Source organism: Oncorhynchus nerka, unplaced genomic scaffold (genome assembly GCF_034236695.1).
Source record: "Oncorhynchus nerka isolate Pitt River unplaced genomic scaffold, Oner_Uvic_2.0 unplaced_scaffold_1161, whole genome shotgun sequence".
In the NCBI taxonomy this organism is placed as follows: Eukaryota; Metazoa; Chordata; class Actinopteri; order Salmoniformes; family Salmonidae; genus Oncorhynchus; species Oncorhynchus nerka.
In genome coordinates, this window is record NW_027040163.1 from 120001 (window position 1) to 127500 (window position 7500).

General features: G+C 42.4%; 19 non-coding genes and 3 pseudogenes across 19 annotated transcripts in view; all 22 read right to left on the bottom strand.

The window, feature by feature from the left end:
- The window catches only part of LOC135569634 (5S ribosomal RNA), a 119-nt gene extending 107 nt beyond the window's left edge, over positions 1 to 12 (bottom strand). Inside the window, exon 1 of the ribosomal RNA XR_010463221.1 lies at positions 1 to 12. This exon is cut by the window's left edge and continues 107 nt beyond it. This is a non-coding gene — a ribosomal RNA (5S ribosomal RNA).
- A 231-nt stretch (positions 13 to 243) lies between these two features.
- Positions 244 to 362, bottom strand: LOC135569466 (5S ribosomal RNA). Its single transcript, XR_010463054.1, has one exon. It is a non-coding gene; the product is annotated as a 5S ribosomal RNA (ribosomal RNA).
- A 242-nt stretch (positions 363 to 604) lies between these two features.
- On the bottom strand, positions 605 to 726 carry LOC135569710 (5S ribosomal RNA; annotated as a pseudogene).
- A 262-nt stretch (positions 727 to 988) lies between these two features.
- LOC135569692 (5S ribosomal RNA) lies at positions 989 to 1106 on the bottom strand (annotated as a pseudogene).
- Positions 1107 to 1348: 242 nt separating this feature from the next.
- LOC135569575 (5S ribosomal RNA) lies at positions 1349 to 1467 on the bottom strand. Its single transcript, XR_010463163.1, has one exon. It is a non-coding gene; the product is annotated as a 5S ribosomal RNA (ribosomal RNA).
- Positions 1468 to 1709: 242 nt separating this feature from the next.
- Positions 1710 to 1828, bottom strand: LOC135569635 (5S ribosomal RNA). The gene has a single exon (XR_010463222.1). It is a non-coding gene; the product is annotated as a 5S ribosomal RNA (ribosomal RNA).
- Positions 1829 to 2061: 233 nt separating this feature from the next.
- Positions 2062 to 2180, bottom strand: LOC135569636 (5S ribosomal RNA). The gene has a single exon (XR_010463223.1). It is a non-coding gene; the product is annotated as a 5S ribosomal RNA (ribosomal RNA).
- Positions 2181 to 2412: 232 nt separating this feature from the next.
- LOC135569637 (5S ribosomal RNA) lies at positions 2413 to 2531 on the bottom strand. The gene has a single exon (XR_010463224.1). It is a non-coding gene; the product is annotated as a 5S ribosomal RNA (ribosomal RNA).
- A 242-nt stretch (positions 2532 to 2773) lies between these two features.
- LOC135569576 (5S ribosomal RNA) lies at positions 2774 to 2892 on the bottom strand. The gene has a single exon (XR_010463164.1). It is a non-coding gene; the product is annotated as a 5S ribosomal RNA (ribosomal RNA).
- Positions 2893 to 3134: 242 nt separating this feature from the next.
- On the bottom strand, positions 3135 to 3253 carry LOC135569638 (5S ribosomal RNA). The gene has a single exon (XR_010463225.1). It is a non-coding gene; the product is annotated as a 5S ribosomal RNA (ribosomal RNA).
- A 242-nt stretch (positions 3254 to 3495) lies between these two features.
- LOC135569639 (5S ribosomal RNA) lies at positions 3496 to 3614 on the bottom strand. Its single transcript, XR_010463226.1, has one exon. It is a non-coding gene; the product is annotated as a 5S ribosomal RNA (ribosomal RNA).
- A 231-nt stretch (positions 3615 to 3845) lies between these two features.
- On the bottom strand, positions 3846 to 3964 carry LOC135569640 (5S ribosomal RNA). Its single transcript, XR_010463227.1, has one exon. It is a non-coding gene; the product is annotated as a 5S ribosomal RNA (ribosomal RNA).
- Positions 3965 to 4195: 231 nt separating this feature from the next.
- LOC135569641 (5S ribosomal RNA) lies at positions 4196 to 4314 on the bottom strand. Its single transcript, XR_010463228.1, has one exon. It is a non-coding gene; the product is annotated as a 5S ribosomal RNA (ribosomal RNA).
- A 242-nt stretch (positions 4315 to 4556) lies between these two features.
- On the bottom strand, positions 4557 to 4675 carry LOC135569577 (5S ribosomal RNA). Its single transcript, XR_010463165.1, has one exon. It is a non-coding gene; the product is annotated as a 5S ribosomal RNA (ribosomal RNA).
- A 242-nt stretch (positions 4676 to 4917) lies between these two features.
- LOC135569643 (5S ribosomal RNA) lies at positions 4918 to 5036 on the bottom strand. Its single transcript, XR_010463230.1, has one exon. It is a non-coding gene; the product is annotated as a 5S ribosomal RNA (ribosomal RNA).
- Positions 5037 to 5272: 236 nt separating this feature from the next.
- On the bottom strand, positions 5273 to 5391 carry LOC135569644 (5S ribosomal RNA). The gene has a single exon (XR_010463231.1). It is a non-coding gene; the product is annotated as a 5S ribosomal RNA (ribosomal RNA).
- A 242-nt stretch (positions 5392 to 5633) lies between these two features.
- Positions 5634 to 5752, bottom strand: LOC135569578 (5S ribosomal RNA). Its single transcript, XR_010463166.1, has one exon. It is a non-coding gene; the product is annotated as a 5S ribosomal RNA (ribosomal RNA).
- A 242-nt stretch (positions 5753 to 5994) lies between these two features.
- Positions 5995 to 6103, bottom strand: LOC135569714 (5S ribosomal RNA; annotated as a pseudogene).
- Positions 6104 to 6336: 233 nt separating this feature from the next.
- LOC135569645 (5S ribosomal RNA) lies at positions 6337 to 6455 on the bottom strand. The gene has a single exon (XR_010463232.1). It is a non-coding gene; the product is annotated as a 5S ribosomal RNA (ribosomal RNA).
- A 241-nt stretch (positions 6456 to 6696) lies between these two features.
- Positions 6697 to 6815, bottom strand: LOC135569646 (5S ribosomal RNA). The gene has a single exon (XR_010463233.1). It is a non-coding gene; the product is annotated as a 5S ribosomal RNA (ribosomal RNA).
- A 241-nt stretch (positions 6816 to 7056) lies between these two features.
- Positions 7057 to 7175, bottom strand: LOC135569579 (5S ribosomal RNA). Its single transcript, XR_010463167.1, has one exon. It is a non-coding gene; the product is annotated as a 5S ribosomal RNA (ribosomal RNA).
- Positions 7176 to 7406: 231 nt separating this feature from the next.
- LOC135569647 (5S ribosomal RNA) overlaps positions 7407 to 7500 on the bottom strand; it is a 119-nt gene continuing 25 nt past the window's right edge. The window contains exon 1 of the ribosomal RNA XR_010463234.1: positions 7407 to 7500. This exon is cut by the window's right edge and continues 25 nt beyond it. This is a non-coding gene — a ribosomal RNA (5S ribosomal RNA).

The window sequence follows — 7500 nt, forward strand, 5'->3', positions numbered from 1 at the left end:
GTGGCCGTAAGCGAGAAACTATCTCTTGGTGCACTATATAAAGTCAAAGTGAGTCTGATTAACAGCTGTTGCATTTTCACCATTTAGATAAGAATCTTTGTGTCACTCAAAATTGCATATACTGTAGCCATAATTTGTAGCACAGATTGTTGGATGAAATACAAACTAACCTTGCTTACTTATTTCAAAGCGAGGGCACATATTTCAGCCTTGTGGGAAAAAACGGACAAAGAGTTGACAAAATGCTTACAGCACCTGGTATTCCCAGGCGGTCTCCCATCCAAGTACTAACCAGGCCCGACCCTGCTTAGCTTCTGAGATCAGACGAGATCAGGCGTACTCAGGACAGTGTGGCCGTAAGCGAGAAACTATCTCTTGGTGCACTATATAAAGTCAAAGTGAGTCTGATTAACAGCTGTTGCATTTTCACCATTTAGATAAGAATCTTTGTGTCACTCAAAATGTGGAAAAAATTGCATATACTGTAGCCATAATTTGTAGCACAGATTGTTGGATGAAATACAAACTAACCTTGCTTACTTATTTCAAAGCGAGGGCACATATTTCAGCCTTGTGGGAAAAAACGGACAAAGAGTTGACAAAATGCCTACAGCACCTTGTATTCCCAGGCGGTCTCCCATCCAAGTACTAATAACCAGGCCCGACCCTGCTTAGCTTCCGAGATCAGACGAGATCAGGCGTACTCAGGACAGTGTGGCCGTAAGCGAGAAACTATCTCTTGGTGCCCTATATAAAGTGAAAGTGAGTCTGATTAACAGCTGTTGCATTTTCACCATTTAGATAAGAATCTTTGTGTCACTCAAAATGTGGAAAAATTGCATATACTGTAGCCATAATTTGTAGCACAGATTGTTGGATGAAATACAAACTAACCTTGCTTACTTATTTCAAAGCGAGGGCACTTATATTTCAGCCGAGGGCACATATTTCAGCCTTGTGGGAAAAAACGGACAAAGAGTTGACAAAATGCTTACAGCACCTGGTATTCCCAGGCGGTCTCCCATCCAAGTACTAACCAGGCCCGACCCTGCTTAGCTTCTGAGATCAGACGAGATCAGGCGTACTCAGGACAGTGTGGCCGTAGCGAGAAACTATCTCTTGGTGCACTATATAAAGTCAAAGTGAGTCTGATTAACAGCTGTTGCATTTTCACCATTTAGATAAGAATCTTTGTGTCACTCAAAATGTGGAAAAAATTGCATATACTGTAGCCATAATTTGTAGCACAGATTGTTGGATGAAATACAAACTAACCTTGCTTACTTATTTCAAAGCGAGGGCACATATTTCAGCCTTGTGGGAAAAAACGGACAAAGAGTTGACAAAATGCTTACAGCACCTGGTATTCCCAGGCGGTCTCCCATCCAAGTACTAACCAGGCCCGACCCTGCTTAGCTTCCGAGATCAGACGAGATCAGGCGTACTCAGGACAGTGTGGCCGTAAGCGAGAAACTATCTCTTGGTGCACTATATAAAGTCAAAGTGAGTCTGATTAACAGCTGTTGCATTTTCACCATTTAGATAAGAATCTTTGTGTCACTCAAAATGTGGAAAAAATTGCATATACTGTAGCCATAATTTGTAGCACAGATTGTTGGATGAAATACAAACTAACCTTGCTTACTTATTTCAAAGCGAGGGCACATATTTCAGCCTTGTGGGAAAAAACGGACAAAGAGTTGACAAAATGCTTACAGCACCTGGTATTCCCAGGCGGTCTCCCATCCAAGTACTAACCAAGCCCGACCCTGCTTAGCTTCCGAGATCAGACGAGATCAGGCGTACTCAGGACAGTGTGGCCGTAAGCGAGAAACTATCTCTTGGTGCACTATATAAAGTCAAAGTGAGTCTGATTAACAGCTGTTGCATTTTCACCATTTAGATAAGAATCTTTGTGTCACTCAAAATGTGGCATATACTGTAGCCATAATTTGTAGCACAGATTGTTGGATGAAATACAAACTAACCTTGCTTACTTATTTCAAAGCGAGGGCACATATTTCAGCCTTGTGGGAAAAAACGGACAAAGAGTTGACAAAATGCTTACAGCACCTGGTATTCCCAGGCGGTCTCCCATCCAAGTACTAACCAAGCCCGACCCTGCTTAGCTTCCGAGATCAGACGAGATCAGGCGTACTCAGGACAGTGTGGCCGTAAGCGAGAAACTATCTCTTGGTGCACTATATAAAGTCAAAGTGAGTCTGATTAACAGCTGTTGCATTTTCACCATTTAGATAAGAATCTTTGTGTCACTCAAAAATTGCATATACTGTAGCCATAATTTGTAGCACAGATTGTTGGATGAAATACAAACTAACCTTGCTTACTTATTTCAAAGCGAGGGCACATATTTCAGCCTTGTGGGAAAAAACGGACAAAGAGTTGACAAAATGCTTACAGCACCTGGTATTCCCAGGCGGTCTCCCATCCAAGTACTAACCAAGCCCGACCCTGCTTAGCTTCCGAGATCAGACGAGATCAGGCGTACTCAGGACAGTGTGGCCGTAAGCGAGAAACTATCTCTTGGTGCACTATATAAAGTCAAAGTGAGTCTGATTAACAGCTGTTGCATTTTCACCATTTAGATAAGAATCTTTGTGTCACTCAAAATGTGGAAAAAATTGCATATACTGTAGCCATAATTTGTAGCACAGATTGTTGGATGAAATACAAACTAACCTTGCTTACTTATTTCAAAGCGAGGGCACATATTTCAGCCTTGTGGGAAAAAACGGACAAAGAGTTGACAAAATGCTTACAGCACCTGGTATTCCCAGGCGGTCTCCCATCCAAGTACTAACCAGGCCCGACCCTGCTTAGCTTCCGAGATCAGACGAGATCAGGCGTACTCAGGACAGTGTGGCCGTAAGCGAGAAACTATCTCTTGGTGCACTATATAAAGTCAAAGTGAGTCTGATTAACAGCTGTTGCATTTTCACCATTTAGATAAGAATCTTTGTGTCACTCAAAATGTGGAAAAAATTGCATATACTGTAGCCATAATTTGTAGCACAGATTGTTGGATGAAATACAAACTAACCTTGCTTACTTATTTCAAAGCGAGGGCACATATTTCAGCCTTGTGGGAAAAAACGGACAAAGAGTTGACAAAATGCTTACAGCACCTGGTATTCCCAGGCGGTCTCCCATCCAAGTACTAACCAAGCCCGACCCTGCTTAGCTTCCGAGATCAGACGAGATCAGGCGTACTCAGGACAGTGTGGCCGTAAGCGAGAAACTATCTCTTGGTGCACTATATAAAGTCAAAGTGAGTCTGATTAACAGCTGTTGCATTTTCACCATTTAGATAAGAATCTTTGTGTCACTCAAAATGTGGAAAAAATTGCATATACTGTAGCCATAATTTGTAGCACAGATTGTTGGATGAAATACAAACTAACCTTGCTTACTTATTTCAAAGCGAGGGCACATATTTCAGCCTTGTGGGAAAAAACGGACAAAGAGTTGACAAAATGCTTACAGCACCTGGTATTCCCAGGCGGTCTCCCATCCAAGTACTAACCAAGCCCGACCCTGCTTAGCTTCCGAGATCAGACGAGATCAGGCGTACTCAGGACAGTGTGGCCGTAAGCGAGAAACTATCTCTTGGTGCACTATATAAAGTCAAAGTGAGTCTGATTAACAGCTGTTGCATTTTCACCATTTAGATAAGAATCTTTGTGTCACTCAAAATTGCATATACTGTAGCCATAATTTGTAGCACAGATTGTTGGATGAAATACAAACTAACCTTGCTTACTTATTTCAAAGCGAGGGCACATATTTCAGCCTTGTGGGAAAAAACGGACAAAGAGTTGACAAAATGCTTACAGCACCTGGTATTCCCAGGCGGTCTCCCATCCAAGTACTAACCAAGCCCGACCCTGCTTAGCTTCCGAGATCAGACGAGATCAGGCGTACTCAGGACAGTGTGGCCGTAAGCGAGAAACTATCTCTTGGTGCACTATATAAAGTCAAAGTGAGTCTGATTAACAGCTGTTGCATTTTCACCATTTAGATAAGAATCTTTGTGTCACTCAAAATTGCATATACTGTAGCCATAATTTGTAGCACAGATTGTTGGATGAAATACAAACTAACCTTGCTTACTTATTTCAAAGCGAGGGCACATATTTCAGCCTTGTGGGAAAAAACGGACAAAGAGTTGACAAAATGCTTACAGCACCTGGTATTCCCAGGCGGTCTCCCATCCAAGTACTAACCAAGCCCGACCCTGCTTAGCTTCCGAGATCAGACGAGATCAGGCGTACTCAGGACAGTGTGGCCGTAAGCGAGAAACTATCTCTTGGTGCACTATATAAAGTCAAAGTGAGTCTGATTAACAGCTGTTGCATTTTCACCATTTAGATAAGAATCTTTGTGTCACTCAAAATGTGGAAAAAATTGCATATACTGTAGCCATAATTTGTAGCACAGATTGTTGGATGAAATACAAACTAACCTTGCTTACTTATTTCAAAGCGAGGGCACATATTTCAGCCTTGTGGGAAAAAACGGACAAAGAGTTGACAAAATGCTTACAGCACCTGGTATTCCCAGGCGGTCTCCCATCCAAGTACTAACCAGGCCCGACCCTGCTTAGCTTCCGAGATCAGACGAGATCAGGCGTACTCAGGACAGTGTGGCCGTAAGCGAGAAACTATCTCTTGGTGCACTATATAAAGTCAAAGTGAGTCTGATTAACAGCTGTTGCATTTTCACCATTTAGATAAGAATCTTTGTGTCACTCAAAATGTGGAAAAAATTGCATATACTGTAGCCATAATTTGTAGCACAGATTGTTGGATGAAATACAAACTAACCTTGCTTACTTATTTCAAAGCGAGGGCACATATTTCAGCCTTGTGGGAAAAAACGGACAAAGAGTTGACAAAATGCTTACAGCACCTGGTATTCCCAGGCGGTCTCCCATCCAAGTACTAACCAAGCCCGACCCTGCTTAGCTTCCGAGATCAGACGAGATCAGGCGTACTCAGGACAGTGTGGCCGTAAGCGAGAAACTATCTCTTGGTGCACTATATAAAGTCAAAGTGAGTCTGATTAACAGCTGTTGCATTTTCACCATTTAGATAAGAATCTTTGTCACTCAAAACTCAAAATTGCATATACTGTAGCCATAATTTGTAGCACAGATTGTTGGATGAAATACAAACTAACCTTGCTTACTTATTTCAAAGCGAGGGCACATATTTCAGCCTTGTGGGAAAAAACGGACAAAGAGTTGACAAAATGCTTACAGCACCTGGTATTCCCAGGCGGTCTCCCATCCAAGTACTAACCAAGCCCGACCCTGCTTAGCTTCCGAGATCAGACGAGATCAGGCGTACTCAGGACAGTGTGGCCGTAAGCGAGAAACTATCTCTTGGTGCACTATATAAAGTCAAAGTGAGTCTGATTAACAGCTGTTGCATTTTCACCATTTAGATAAGAATCTTTGTGTCACTCAAAATGTGGAAAAAATTGCATATACTGTAGCCATAATTTGTAGCACAGATTGTTGGATGAAATACAAACTAACCTTGCTTACTTATTTCAAAGCGAGGGCACATATTTCAGCCTTGTGGGAAAAAACGGACAAAGAGTTGACAAAATGCTTACAGCACCTGGTATTCCCAGGCGGTCTCCCATCCAAGTACTAACCAGGCCCGACCCTGCTTAGCTTCCGAGATCAGACGAGATCAGGCGTACTCAGGACAGTGTGGCCGTAAGCGAGAAACTATCTCTTGGTGCACTATATAAAGTCAAAGTGAGTCTGATTAACAGCTGTTGCATTTTCACCATTTAGATAAGAATCTTTGTGTCACTCAAAATGTGGAAAAAATTGCATATACTGTAGCCATAATTTGTAGCACAGATTGTTGGATGAAATACAAACTAACCTTGCTTACTTATTTCAAAGCGAGGGCACATATTTCAGCCTTGTGGGAAAAAACGGACAAAGAGTTGACAAAATGCTTACAGCACCTGGTATTCCCAGGCGGTCTCCCATCCAAGTACTAACCAAGCCCGACCCTGCTTAGCTTCCGAGATCAGGCGTACTCAGGACAGTGTGGCCGTAAGCGAGAAACTATCTCTTGGTGCACTATATAAAGTCAAAGTGAGTCTGATTAACAGCTGTTGCATTTTCACCATTTAGATAAGAATCTTTGTGTCACTCAAAATGTGGCATATACTGTAGCCATAATTTGTAGCACAGATTGTTGGATGAAATACAAACTAACCTTGCTTACTTATTTCAAAGCGAGGGCACATATTTCAGCCTTGTGGGAAAAAACGGACAAAGAGTTGACAAAATGCTTACAGCACCTGGTATTCCCAGGCGGTCTCCCATCCAAGTACTAACCAAGCCCGACCCTGCTTAGCTTCCGAGATCAGACGAGATCAGGCGTACTCAGGACAGTGTGGCCGTAAGCGAGAAACTATCTCTTGGTGCACTATATAAAGTCAAAGTGAGTCTGATTGAGTCTGATTAACAGCTGTTGCATTTTCACCATTTAGATAAGAATCTTTGTGTCACTCAAAATTGCATATACTGTAGCCATAATTTGTAGCACAGATTGTTGGATGAAATACAAACTAACCTTGCTTACTTATTTCAAAGCGAGGGCACATATTTCAGCCTTGTGGGAAAAAACGGACAAAGAGTTGACAAAATGCTTACAGCACCTGGTATTCCCAGGCGGTCTCCCATCCAAGTACTAACCAAGCCCGACCCTGCTTAGCTTCCGAGATCAGACGAGATCAGGCGTACTCAGGACAGTGTGGCCGTAAGCGAGAAACTATCTCTTGGTGCACTATATAAAGTCAAAGTGAGTCTGATTAACAGCTGTTGCATTTTCACCATTTAGATAAGAATCTTTGTGTCACTCAAAATGTGGAAAAAATTGCATATACTGTAGCCATAATTTGTAGCACAGATTGTTGGATGAAATACAAACTAACCTTGCTTACTTATTTCAAAGCGAGGGCACATATTTCAGCCTTGTGGGAAAAACGGACAAAGAGTTGACAAAATGCTTACAGCACCTGGTATTCCCAGGCGGTCTCCCATCCAAGTACTAACCAGGCCCGACCCTGCTTAGCTTCCGAGATCAGACGAGATCAGGCGTACTCAGGACAGTGTGGCCGTAAGCGAGAAACTATCTCTTGGTGCACTATATAAAGTCAAAGTGAGTCTGATTAACAGCTGTTGCATTTTCACCATTTAGATAAGAATCTTTGTGTCACTCAAAATTGCATATACTGTAGCCATAATTTGTAGCACAGATTGTTGGATGAAATACAAACTAACCTTGCTTACTTATTTCAAAGCGAGGGCACATATTTCAGCCTTGTGGGAAAAAACGGACAAAGAGTTGACAAAATGCTTACAGCACCTGGTATTCCCAGGCGGTCTCCCATCCAAGTACTAACCAAGCCCGACCCTGCTTAGCTTCCGAGATCAGACGAGATCAGGCG